This window comes from Arachis ipaensis, chromosome B5, assembly GCF_059453495.1.
Source record: "Arachis ipaensis isolate K30076 ecotype BB chromosome B5, ASM5945349v1, whole genome shotgun sequence".
Classification (NCBI taxonomy): Eukaryota; Viridiplantae; Streptophyta; class Magnoliopsida; order Fabales; family Fabaceae; genus Arachis; species Arachis ipaensis.
Genome location: NC_142440.1, coordinates 37,043,781 through 37,058,052, shown reverse-complemented (window position 1 = coordinate 37,058,052; position 14,272 = coordinate 37,043,781). Strand labels below are relative to the sequence as shown.

Sequence of the window (14,272 nt, the reverse complement as noted above, 5' to 3'; positions counted from 1 at the left end):
AATACTACAAACTGGTATGAAATGAAAACTAAATGAGAATTCGGCATCATTATGGCACAAACGCCTAGGTCATATCTCTAAACAGAGAATGAGGCTCGTCTCGGATGGGATTCTTAGACCTCTAAATTTGGCAGACTTTGAAGTCTGCATTGAGTGCATAAAGAAAAAAAGGACAAATGAATGGAAATTAGGTGCCGAGAGAGTTAAAGATGTCTCAGAATAGATACCTACTGATATATGTGGCTCATTTTCCACTGTCTCTTGGAATGGACAACGGTATTTTATTACGTTCATAGATGATTACTCTCGTTATGGGTATTTATATTTAATTCATGAAAAATCTCAAGTCTTAGATGTTTTCAAGTCTTTTAAAGCTGAAGTTGAACTTCAACTTGGAAAGAAAATCAAAGTTGTCAAATCTGATTGGTGGTGAATACTACGGAAGATATGACAGTTCAGGTGAGCAACGACTCGAGCCTTTTGCTCTTTTCCTAGAGGAGTGCGGTATTGTTTCGTAATACACCATGTCAGGCAAACCTAGCATGAATGGTGTTGCATAGCGAATGAACCGAACTCTTAAAGACATGGTGAGAAATATGATTAGTCATTCTTCCTTACCTGAATCACTATGGAAAGAAGTCTTAAATACCGCAGTGTACATCCTTAATAGGGTGCTGATGCATGAGTATCTTATATTTTCTTATTAATTTGTATGCAGATTTGCAATATTATTCTGAGATTAGATGTTTTAATCCACTATGACTGCTACTTTGACTTGTTTTGCAATTTGATTTATTATACATTGCATTCAGGTAAGTTTGACAAAATTTAAAAAAGAAAAAAGACTAACAATTATAGACAAATGCAAAAAAAATTCGTAAATACTGTCAACCCTGACCTCTTTACCTAAAAAAAATGAAAAATAACAAACTAAGGATGTACCAAATTGTCTAGAGATAATATACTCAAGCTATTAGTTACATATGCAATAATAAGTGCTAGTCTCAATTTGAGAAACAATAATTGAAACATTACAGTAATCTTATTTGCATGTAATTATGAATGTTATATATATTTACCTATATGAATGTAAAGCATATGAAGTCATGGATGACATAAATATGAACTTACGAATGTTCTACATATAAATCAAGTGTTATAAGTTAAAATAAATCTTAAAAACTTTGATTGTGCAATTCATATCCTGCAATAGCATATTCTTGTAAATTAAAAAAATTAAAACGAAAAATGTTGACAATTAAAGAACTAATGAAAAAAAATTATGTCTAACTATTATTGTCTAGCTATCTCAAATAATTAAGTGTTTCATAATAAAATTAATTGATTCACACAAGTTGTTACTGCTGAAAAATTAATAACGTAATTTTTTTATTAAAGTTTTCAATTAAGTAAATTAATTTAAGAATCTGACCTTCTTTTCTCAAATAGGTAATATTTGAAAATAATATAATTTATATGTAATTAAATATTAAATTTGTTTATAAATAAATACACATAAATGCCTTTTTAAAAAGTATTAAAGTAGTTTATAATCGTACCTCATTAGAATTAGTATAAATTTCTATATTTTAAAAAATTGGTTGTCTAGGAATAATCTTATAGAGTGAGTTTATTTGTTGTTCAAAATTTTTGACTCCTTTAATCATAAGTTCTGTATTAAGGTCAAATTTAAATATTATACTACTAAAAATAAGAAGTACAACTGGTTGATACTTGACAAGACTAGTAATACAAATACAAAAATAAAAATATATAAAATTATATGTATAAAATTATAGATATTATGGATGTAAAGTTATTGATGTTATGTTAAAAATATTATCACAAATTTTACTATACAATCCATAATTTTACATACTCATCGTTATAAAATTAAAAAAATAAATATAAAAAAGTGTTAAAGAAATTTTTAAATAAGACTTTTAATTGGTTATATTAAAATCAATTAAAATATACAAATAAAATATAAATTAAAAATATCAAAATAATTTAAAATCGTACCTTATTAACACTCATGAGAATTTTTATGCTGTTTGAAATCGGATGATGGACAATCTCTTCATGATATGAGTTCAAGAGTTGTTAAAATTTTTCGCTTCATAAAAAAATATGACTAAGGACATTCTCATTAACGAGATTGAACATTTATATAGTTGAGGAGGTGAAAGAGTAGTTCTCCTTAAAAAAACGTCACGTGCAAGGATGCCATTAAATTCAACTTTTTTTTTTCTAACAATCTCACTAAGTGAACAATGAGAGATGCAAATAATGTGAACAACGGACCGCATTTTAGGCCCATTAATCGTTCAAGTTCACTCTCATTCTAAACCCACCATTTTGACCTAATTTTACTTTGACCTAATTACACCTCCTAACCCAAACCCCCTTTTTACCGCAGCTAGTCGTCCGTTACCTACCCTAGCTTGCAGTCCCTCCTCGCCGGCGAGAAATTTCTCAAGCACCACTATCACCAACCTTAAGTGTGGTGAACCACCATTTTGTAGTAAAAACAAACATCCCATTTGCATGAAGAACAAACATCTTATTCGCATTACAAACATTCTATTTGCATGAAAAATGAACATGCGCATGCGTGATGGAGGACGAAACTAGGCTGCTTGAAGCGGCGCGAGGATTGGGAATGTTTATGCTAGAATCAGTTCGGGACAAAAAAGGCCTCCCCGAATTGACGGCAATTGGCATATGAGGCAGCTGCTACTGTTGGAACAAAGTTTGCCGCGAAAACGTGAATCTCCGATCGCTGCCGATACCAAACCCGAAATTTCCGTTCAGGGAGCTCCGTGGTGAGTCTCGGGCTTCCATCTTCGGGTCCCAGAAATGAAATGGGAAAAAGATCTGAACTTCGGAGTTTGGAAGAAAAGATACAGAGTCTGAATCAGTTGTTTTGTTTCATCTGGTGATGAACAAAGGTAGAGGCTTTCGATCTTTGGGGGGAGGCATGTTTGGAAAAACGGGTTTCTTTATGATTGGGATTAGGGAGAGTTTATTGTTTTTCTTTTTGGATTTTGCTGGAACTGAACACCATAGATAAATTGAAGAACAAGTCAAAGGGAGGGATCGAGGCACGATGGAGGCACGACAAGGTTGGGCTGCTGATGAACAGATAAATTATACCCTTTTTGGCATTATTTTTACATAGTTTTTAGTATGTTTTAGTTACTTTTTATTATATTTTTGTTAGTTCTTATGCAAAAATTACATTTCTGGACTTTACTATGAGTTTGTGTATTTTTCTGTGATTTCAGGTATTTTCTGGCTGAAATTGAGGGACCTGAGCAAAAATCTGATTCAGAGGCTGAGAAAGGACTGCAGATGTTGTTGGATTCTGACCATTCTGCACTCGAAATGGATTTTCTGGAGCTATAGAGGCCCAATTGGTGTGCTCTTAATTGCGTTGGAAAGTAGACATCTTGGGCTTTCCAGAAATATATAATAGTTTATACTTTACCCGAGATTTGATGGCCCAAACTGGCCTTCAAACGCCTACCAGAGATTTCTGGCGTAGAACGCCAGAACTGGCACCAAAACTGGCGTAAAACGCCCAAGCTGGCACCCAAGCTGGTTTTTAACTCCAAGAATGGCCTATGCACGTGAAAGCTTCAATGCTCAGCCCAAGCACACACCAAGTAGGCCCCGGAAGTGGATTTCTGCACTATCTGCACTTAGTTACTTAATTTCTGTAAATCCTAGTAACTAGTTTAGTATAAATAGAACTTTTTACTATTGTATTCAAAAAACCTTTTTTGATCATCCTTGGTCTACACTAAGACTTTGGACACTTGGAACCTCTTTGGGAGGCTGTCCATTCGGCCATGCCTAGACCTCTTTTCACTTATGTATTTTCTACGGTGGAGTTTCTACACCCCATAGATTAAGGTGTGGAGCTCTACTGTTCTTCATGAATTAATGTAAGTACTATTATTTTTCTTTCAATTCACGCTTACTTCTTCTCCAAGATATACTCTTGTACTTAATTCAGTTAAGTCAGAATGAAGGGGTAACCCGTGACAATCACCCACTATCTTCGTTACTCGCTTAGCCAAGATCCGCGTGCCTGATAAACACAAGCGGTCTACATGATGTTCAACGTAGTCATTGAACGACAGCTGGAGTATATTCTCTTGGGTATCTAATACACGGACCGAGTCCGTGAGATTAGTATCTTCGTGGTATAGGCTAGAACCATTGGCAGCATTCCTGAGATCCAGAAAGTCTAAACTTTGTCTGTGGTATTCCGAGTAGGATCTGGGAAGGGATGACTGTGAAGAGCTTCAAACCTGCGAATGTGGGGCGCAGTGACAGTGTGCAAAAGGATAGAGAGATCCTATTCTGACTCTAGCGGGAATCGACAGATGATTTGCCGTACGGTAGCTGTACATGGTATTTTTCATCCGAGACGAGAAATCCGACAGTTGATTAGCTGTACAGAGATCGTACTTGGTATTTTTCATCCGAGAGGATCATACAGCTTGCCATGGAAGGGAGCACGCATGATTGGAAGAAGACAATAGGAAAGCAGAAGTTTAGAAGCAACAAAGCATCTTCAAACGCTTATCTGAAATTCCCACCAATGAATTACATAAGTATCTTTATCTTATTTTATGTTTTATTTATCTTTCAATTATCAAAACCTCATAACCATTTGAATCCGCCTGACTAAGATTTATAAGATGACCATATCTTTCTTCAAGCCGACAATCTCCGTGGGATCGACCCCTTACTCACGTAAGGTATTACTTGGACGACCCAGTGCACTTGCTGGTTAGTTGTGCGGAGTTGTGAAAACTGTGAATCATGATTTAGTGCACCAAGTTTTTGGCGCTGTTGCCAGGGATTGTTTGAGTTTGAACAACTGACGGTTCATCTTGTTGCTTAGATTGGGTAATTTTATTTTATGTTTAAGCTTTTTAATTTTTTTCAAAAAATCATTAAAAAAATATTTAATTTTCGAAAAATTCATCAAAATTTTTAAGAATGAATTCCACCTTCGAGCTTCATGATGGTATGTTAAAGCTTGGCTGGCTATTAAGCCATGTATAATCTTTTGGACCGAAACTTTAACTTATCATATTCATTGGATTGTTGTATGTATTTGTTATCCTAAAGCTTGGCTGGCCATCTGGCCATGTCTAACTCTGTTGGACCGAAGCTTTAGAATAACGTTGCATCAGCTTTGGGATTCTCATTTATAATTCTATGCTAAAGCTTGGCTGGCCATTGGCCATGTCTAATTCTTTTGGATTGGATCTTTAGACTAACATTACATGAATCCTGGAATTTTTATTAAGAATTTTGAATTTCTTTATTTCCTTTTTCCAAACATAATTTTCGAAAAATACAAAAAAATTTAATAAAATCATAAAAACCAAAAAATTTTGTGTTTCTTGTTTGAGTCTTGTGTCAAATTTTAAGTTTGGTGTCTTGCATGTGTTTCTTTCCTTGAAAATTTTTCAAAAATATGTTCTTGATGTTCATCATGATCTTCAAAGTGTTCTTGGTGTTCATCTTGACATTCAAAGTGTTCATGCATATTTTTTTTGTTTTGATTCATAATTTTTATGTTATGTGTCCTTTTGTTGTTTTTCTCTCTCCTCATTAAAAATTCAAAAAATCAAAAAAATATATTTTCCTTATTCTACTCATAAATTTTGAAAATTTGAGTTGACTTGGTCAAAAAATTTTAAAAATTTAGTTGTTTCTTATTAGTCAAGTCAAACTTTCAATTTAAAAACTTTATCTTTTCAAATCTTTTTCAAAAATCAAATCTTTTTCATTTTTCTTCTTAATATTTTCGAAAATTTTAAAATTGATTTCCAAAATCTTTTTCTTATTTTTATTTCATAATTTTCGAAATCTTTACTAACATTATATGTTTTGATTCAAAAATTTCAAGTTTGTTACTTTCCTATTAAGAAAGGTTCAATCTTTAAATTCTAGAATCATATCTTTTAGTTTCTTGTTAGTCAAGTCATCAACTTTAATTTTAAAAATCAAATCTTTTTAATTTCCTTTTCAAATCTTTTTCAAAATAAATTTAAATCATATCTTTTTCAAAACTTAATTTCAAAATCTTTTTCTAACTTCTTATCTTTTCAAAAAATTATTTTCAGATCTTTTTTAATTAACTACTCGACTTTTTGTTTGATTTTAAAAGTTTACTATTTCTTATCTTTTTCAAAACCACCTAACTATTTCTCTCTCTAATTTTCGAAAATAATTAACATCTTTTTCAAAAATCTTTTTAATTAACTAATTATTTTAAATTTTATTTTATTTCTTTTAATAATTTTGAGTTCTAACCAATAATTGAAATAAAAACAAAAATATTTTTCTTTTCTTTTAAACTAATATTCGAATTCTCTCCCTCTCTTCTCTTTCTAATTATTTTATTTAATCACTAACACTCCTCTTCTATTCATAATTTGAACCTTCTCCCTCTCTCTGTGTTTGAATTTTTCTTATTCTCACTCTACCTCATTCTTCTATTCTTCTACTCACATAAAGGAATCTCTATACTATGACATAGAGGATTCATCTTCTTTTCTGTTCTCTTCTTTTTCATATGAGCAGGAACAAGGATAAGGACATTCTTGTTGAAGCTGATCCTGAACCTGAAAGGACTCTGAAGAGGAAGCTAAGAAAAGCTAAAGCACTACACTCTAGAGAGGACCTTACAGAAATTTTCGAAAAAGAAGAAGACATGGCAGCCGAACACAACAACAATGGTGGAGATGCAAGGAAGATGCTTGGTGAATTTACTGCATCGTCTTCTGACTTCTATGGAAGAAGTATCTCAATTCTTGTAATTGGAGCAAACAACTTTGAGCTTAAGCCTCAATTAGTTTCTCTAATGCAGCAGAATTGCAAGTTTCATGGACTTCCATTGGAAGATCCTCATCAATTTTTAGCTGAATTCTTGCAAATCTGTAACACTGTTAAGACCAATGAGGTTAATCCCTAGGTCTACAGACTTATGCTTTTCTCCTTTGCTTTAAGAGACAGAGCTAGGACATGGTTGGACTCACAACCTAAAGAAAGCTTGAACTCTTGGGAAAAGTTGGTCAATGCTTTCTTGGCCAAATTCTTTCCACCTCAAAAGTTGAGTAAGCTTAGAGTGGAAGTCCAAACTTTCAGACAGAAGGAAGGTGAATCCCTCTATGAAACTTGGGAAAGATACAAGCAATTGATCAGAAGGTGTCCTTCTAGCATGCTTTCAGAATAGAGCATCTTATGTATATTCTATGATGGTCTATCTGAATTATCCAAAATGTCATTGGACAACTCTGCTGGTGGATCTCTTCATCTGAAGAATACGCCTGAAGAAGCCCAAAAACTCATTGAAATGGTTGCAAATAACCAGTTCATGTACACTTCTGAAAGGAATCCTGTGAATAATGGGATGACTCAGAAGAAAGGAGTTCTTGAGGTTGATACTCTGAATTCCATATTGGGTCAGAACAAAATATTGACTCAGCAAGTCAATATGATTTCTCAGAGGCTGACTGGAATGAAAGCTACATCCGGCAGTACTAAGGAAGCCTCCTCTGAAGGAGAAGCTTATGACCCTGAGAATCCTGGAATGGAAGAGGTGAATTACATGGAAGAATCCTATGGAAACACTTACAATCCTTCATGGAGGAATCATCCTAATCTCTCATGGAAGGATCAACAGAAGCCTAATCAAGGCTTCAATAATAATAATGGTGGGAGAAATAGGTTTGGCAATAGCAAATCTTTTCCATCATCTTCTCAGCAACAGATAGAGAATTCTAAGCAGAGCCTCTCTGACTTAGCAATCATAATCTCTGATCTATCTAAGACCACTCAAAGTTTCATGGCTGAAACAAGGTCCTCCATTAGAAATTTGGAGGCACAAGTGAGTCAGCTGAGTAAAAGAGTTACTGAACTCCCTCCAAGTACTCTCCCAAGCAATACAGAAGAGAATCCAAAAAGAGAGTGTAAGGCCATCAACATACCCCATACGGCCGAACCTGGAGAGGAGGAAGAGGCAGTAATTTCCAGTGAGAAAAACCTCAATGGACGTCCACTGGCCACTATGGAGTTCCCTCATGATGAACCAAAGGAATCTGAGGCTTATACAGAGACCATAGAGATTTTACTGAACTTACTGTTGCCATTCATGAGCTCTGATGAGTATTCTTCCTCTGAAGACGATGAAGACATTATTGAAGAGCAAGTTGCTCTGTATTTAGGAGCAATCATAAAGCTAAATACCAAGCTATTTGGTAATGAGACTTGGGAGGATGAACCTCTATTGCTCATCAATGAACTAAGTGATCTGGTTCAACTGAAATTACCTCAGAAGAAATAGGATTCTGGAAAGTTCTTAATACCTTGTACCATAGGTACCATGACCTTTGAAAAGGCTCTGTGTGACCTAGGGTCAAGTATAAACCTCATGCCCCTCTCTGTAATGGAGAAACTAAGGATCTTTGAGGTGCAACTTGCAAGAATCTCACTAGAGATGGCAGACAATTCAAGAAAATAGGCTTATGGAGTTGTAGAGGATATCTTAGTAAAGGTTGAAGGCTTTTACATCCCTGCTGACTTCATAATCCTAGACACTAGGAAGGATGAAGATAAATCCATCATCCTTGGAAGACCCTTTCTAGCCACAACAAAAGCTGTGATTGATATGGACAGAGGAGAGTTAGTCCTTCAATTGAATGAGGACTACCTTGTGTTTAAGGCTCAAGGATCTCCATCTGTATCCATGGAGAGGAAGCATGAAAAGCTTCTCTCAATACAGAGTCAAACAGAGCCCCCACATTCAACTTCTAAGTTTGGTGTTGGGAGGCCAACACTAAGCTCTGAATCTCTGTGAGGCTCTCTAAGAGCTCACTGTCAAGCTATTGACATTAAAGAAGCGCTTGTTGGGAGGCAACCCAATGTTATTTAATTATATTTATATATTTGTTTTCCATTGTTATTTTATGTTTTCTTTAGGTTGATGATCATGTGAAGTCACAAAAATAACTACAAAATTAAAGCGGAATCAAAAACAGCATGAAAAACAGAACACCTTGGAGGACATGCTTACTGGCATTTAAACGCTAGTAAGGATAGCAGAATGGGCGTTTAACACCCAGCCTGGCAGCATTCTGGGCGTTAAATGCCAGAAAAGGGTGTCTGACGTCTGGCTGGCGTTAAACGCCAGAAAGGGGCAGCAGAATGGCATTTAACGCCAGAAAAGGTAGCAGAGTTGGTGTTAAATGCCAGATTTGGCACACAATGGGCGTTTAAATGCCAGAATGGTGCAGGGAGCAGAATTCCTTGACACCTCAGGATCTGTGGACCCCACAGGATCTCCACCTACTCTACCTCTTCTTCTCTTCTCTTCACACCTTTCTATAACACTCTTCCCCATACACCCTTGACCAATCACCTCAATACATCTTCTCCAAACACCCTTCACCTATCAAATCTTACCCTCTTTTTCATACTCTCTTCACCACTCACATCCATCCATCATTAAACCCCACCTACCTCACCATTCAAATTCAAACCATTTTCCTCCCAAACCCACCCCTTAATGACCGAAATCCCTCTCTCCTTTACTCTATAAATTCCCCTCCTTACCACCTTCAATTCCACACATCATACAAACTTCCCCCTACCTTGGCCGAACCCACTACACATCTCCATCTCCTCCATTTCTTCTTCTTCTCCTCCTTTCTTTCTTCTTTTGCTCGAGGACGAGCAAATATTTTAAGTTTGTTGTGGAAAAAGCCCCGTTTTTTGTTTTTCCATAACCACTAATGGCACCTAAGGCCGGAGAAACCTCTAGAAAGAGGAAAGGAAAGGCAATTGCTTCCACCTCCGAGTCATGGGAGATGGAGAGATTCATCTCAAAGGTCCATCAAGACCACTTCTATGAAGTTGTGGCCAAGAAAAAGGTGATCCCCGAGGTCCCCTTTATGCTCAAAAAGAGTGAATATCCAGAGATCCGACGTGAGATTCGAAGAAGAGGTTAGGAAACTCTCACCAACCCAATCCAACAAGTCGGGATCTTAATGGTTCAAGAGTTCTATGCCAATGCATGGATCACTAGGAACTATGATCAAAGTGTGAACCCGAACCCAAAGAATTGGCTTACAATGGTTTGGGGAAAATACTTGGATTTTAGTCCGGAAAATGTGAGGTTAGCATTTAACTTGCCCATGATGCAAGGAGATCCTCACCCTTTCACTAGAAGGGTCAACTTTGATCAAAGGTTGGACCAAGTCCTCATGGACATCAGTGTGAAAGGAGCTCAATGGAAGAGAGACTCAAGAGGCAAGCCGGTTCAATTGAGAAGGCCTGACGTCAAATCCGTGGCTAGAGGATGGTTGGAATTCATCCAACGCTCTATCATTCCTACTAGCAACCGGTCTAAAGTTACAATAGACCGGGCTATCATGATCCATAATATCATGAATGGAGAGGAAGTGGAAGTTCATAAAATCATACCTCTAGAACTCTACAAGGTGGCGGACAAGCCCTCCACTTTGGCAAGGTTAGCCTTCCCTCATCTCATGTCACCTATGCAGTTCAGCTGGAATTGTCATAGAGGAAGACACCCTCATTGGAGAGGACAAACTCATCACCAAGAAAAGGATGGAGCAAATAAGAGAGCCCACTCATGGACCTCAACAAGAGTATGAAGAAGTTCCTCATCATGAAATCCCTGAGATACCTCAAGGGATGCATTTTTCTCCACATAACTATTGGGAGCAACTCAACACATCTTTAGGAGATTTGAGTTCTAATATGGAGCAACTAAGAATGGAGCACCAAGAGCACTCCATCATCCTCCATGAAATTAGAGAGGACCAAAAGGCCATGAGAGAGGAGCAACAAAGGTGATGAGCGGATAATTTATACGATTTTTGGCATTGTTTTTAGTATGTTTTTAGTAGAATCTAGTTACATTTAGGGATGTTTTTATTAGTTTTTATGTTAAATTCATATTTCTGGACTTTACTATGAGTTTGTATATTTTTCTGTGATTTCAAGTATTTTCTGGCTGAAATTGAGGGACTTGAGCAAAAATTAGATTCAGAGGTTGAAGAAGGACTGCTGATGCTGTTGGATTCTGACCTCCCTGCACTCAAAGTGGATTTTCTGGAGCTACAGAACTCAAAATGGCGCGCTTCCAATTGCGTTAGAAAGTATACATCTAGGGCTTTCCCTCAATGTATAATAGTCCATACTTTGAACTAGTTTAGAGGACGTAAAAGGGCGTTGAACGCCAGTTCTACGCTGCTGTCTGGAGTTAAACGCCAGAAACAAGTCACAAACCAGAGTTGAACGCCAGAAATACGTTATAACCTGGCGTTCAACTTCAAAAAGAGCCTCTGCACGTGAAACATTCAAGCTCAGCCCAAGCACACACCAAGTGGGCCCCGAAAGTGGATTTATGCATCAATTACTTACTTCTGTAAACCCTAGTAACTAGTTTAGTATAAATAGGACTTTTTCCTATGGTATTAGACATCTTTGGATTATATTTTGATCTATTGATCACGTTTGGGGCTGGCCATTCGGCCATGCCTGGACCTTCATCACTTATGTATTTTCAACGGTAGAGTTTCTACACTCCATAGATTAAGGTGTGGAGCTCTGCTGTTCCTCAAAGATTAATGCAAAGTACTACTGTTTTCTATTCAATTCAACTTATTCCGCTTCTAAGATATTCATTCGCACTTCAACCTGAATGTGATGAACGTGACAATCATCATCATTCCCTATGAACGCGTGCCTGACAACCACTTCCGTTCTACCTAAGATTGAATGAGTATCTCTTGGATCTCTTAATCAGAATCTTCGTGGTATAAGCTAGATTGATGGCGGCATTCATGAGAGTCTGAAAAGTCTAAACCTTGTCTGTGGTATTCCGAGTAGGACTCTGAGATTGAATGACTGTGACGAACTTCAAACTCGCGAGTGCTGGGCGTAGTGACAGACGCAAAAGGAGGGTGAATCCTATTCCAGCATGATCGAGAACCTCAGATGATTAGCCGTGCTGTGACAGAGCATTTGGACCATTTTCACAAGAGGATAGGATGCAGCCATTGGCAAGGGTGACGCCTCCAGACGATTAGCCATGCAGTGACAACGCATCGGACCATTTTCCAGAGAGGATCAAAAGTAGCCATTGACAACGGTGATGTCCTTACATAAAGCCAGCCATAGAAAGGAGTAAGACTGATTGGATGAAGACAGCAGGAAAGCAGAGGTTTAGAGGGACGAAAGCATCTCCATGCATTTATCTGAAATTCTCACCAAGGATTTACATAAGTATTTTTGTCCCTATTTTATTATTAATATTCGAAAACTCCATAACCATTCTATATCCGCCTGACTGAGATTTACAAGATGACCATAGCTTGCTTCATACCAACAACCTCCGTGGGATCGACCCTTACTCGCGTAAGGTTTATTACTTGGACGACCCAGTGCACTTGCTGGTTAGTTGTGCGAAGTTGTGATAGAAAGTTGAGATTACAATTGAGCGTACCATGTTGATGGCGCCATTGATGATCACAATTTCGTGCACCAAGTTTTTGGCGCCGTTGCCGGGGATTGTTCGAGTTTGGACAACTGACGGTTCATCTTGTTGCTCAGATTAGGTAATTTTCTTTTTGTTTTATTTTCAAAAAATTTTCAAAAATCTTTCAAAAATTTCTCATCTGTTTTCGAAAAAAAAATATAAAAATGTTTTCAAAAATATATTTTTCTTCGGAATTTTTAAGAATGAATTCTAGTGTTTCATGAAGCATGTTGAAGCCTGGCTGGCTGTAAAGCCATGTCTAATTCTTTTGGATAGGGAATGTCAGGCGTGTCATGTCTGAGTTACATACTAAAGCTTGGCTGGCTATTAAGCCATGCCTGACCCTTTGATTGGAGCTTTAGACTAAAGAGCATAAGATTCCTGGAATTCATATTAAAAATTTTGGAATCCTTATTTTTCTTTTTCAAAATGATTTTCGAAAAAAATTAAAAGGAAATACAAAAAAAAAAAAATCATAAAATCATAAAAATCAAAAAAAAAAAATTCAAAAATATTTCATGTTTCTTATTTGAGTCTTGAGTCAAGTTGAAAGTTTGGTGTCAATTGCATATTCATCTTGCATTTTTCGAAAAAAAATCATGCATTCATAGTGTTGTTCATGATCTTCAAGTTGTTCTTGGTAAGTCTTCTTGTTTGATCTTGATGTTTTCTTGTTTTGTGTCTTTTCTTGTTTTTCATATGCATTCTTGCATCCATAGAGTCTAAACATGAAAGATTTTTAAGTTTGGTGTCTTGCATGTTTTCTTTGCATATAAAAATTTTCAAAAATAAGTCTTGATGTTCATCTTGACATCCAAAGTGTTCTTGGTGTTCATCTTGACATTCATAGTGTTCTTGCATGCATTCCTTGTTTTGATCCAAAAAGAAAAGAGAAAAACATGAAAATGATGTTTTAGTTTTTTTCTCTCATCATTAAAAATTCAAAAAAATCAAAAAAAATATCTTCCCCTTTTTCTCTCTTAAAATTTCGAAAATTAGATTTGACTTTTTCAAAACTTTTTAAAATCTAGTTGTTTTTATGAGTCAAATCAAATTTTCAATTTAAAAATCTTATCTTTTTCAAAATCTTTTTCAAAAATAAAATCTTTTTCATTTTTCTTATTTATTTTCGAAAATTTTAAAAATATTTTTCAAAAATCTTTTTCTTGATTTTATATCATAATTTTCGAAAATAACATCATCAATTAATGTTTTGATTCAAAAATTTAAAGTTTGTTACTTGCTTGTTAAGAAAGATTCAAACTTTGAGTTCTAGAATCATATCTTGTGATTTCTTGTGAATCAAGTCATTAATTGTGATTTTAAAAATCAAATCTTTTTCAAAACTAATTTCAATCATATCTTTTCAAAAATATCTTCTTATCTTATCTTTTTCAAAAATTTGATTTCAAAATATCTTTTCTAACTTCCTAACTTCTTATCTTTTCAAAATTTGTTTCAACTAACTAACTAACTTTTTGTTTGTTTCTTATCTTTTTCAAAACTACCTAACTAACTCTCTCTCTCTAATTTTCGAAAATATCTTCCCTCTTTTTCAAAAATTCTTTTTAATTAACTAATTATTTTAATTTTTTATTTTAATTTTCGAAAAATTACTAACCTTTTTCAAAAACTATTTTCGAAAATCACTAACACTTTTTCAAAAATAATTTTCGA

At 35.5% G+C, this 14,272-nt stretch overlaps 1 non-coding gene across 1 annotated transcript; it reads right to left on the bottom strand.

Moving 5' to 3' along the window:
• Positions 1 to 7,147: 7,147 nt before the first annotated feature.
• LOC148563870 (small nucleolar RNA R71) lies at positions 7,148 to 7,251 on the bottom strand. The gene has a single exon (XR_015884355.1). It is a non-coding gene; the product is annotated as a small nucleolar RNA R71 (small nucleolar RNA).
• Between the last annotated feature and the right edge of the window lie 7,021 nt (positions 7,252 to 14,272).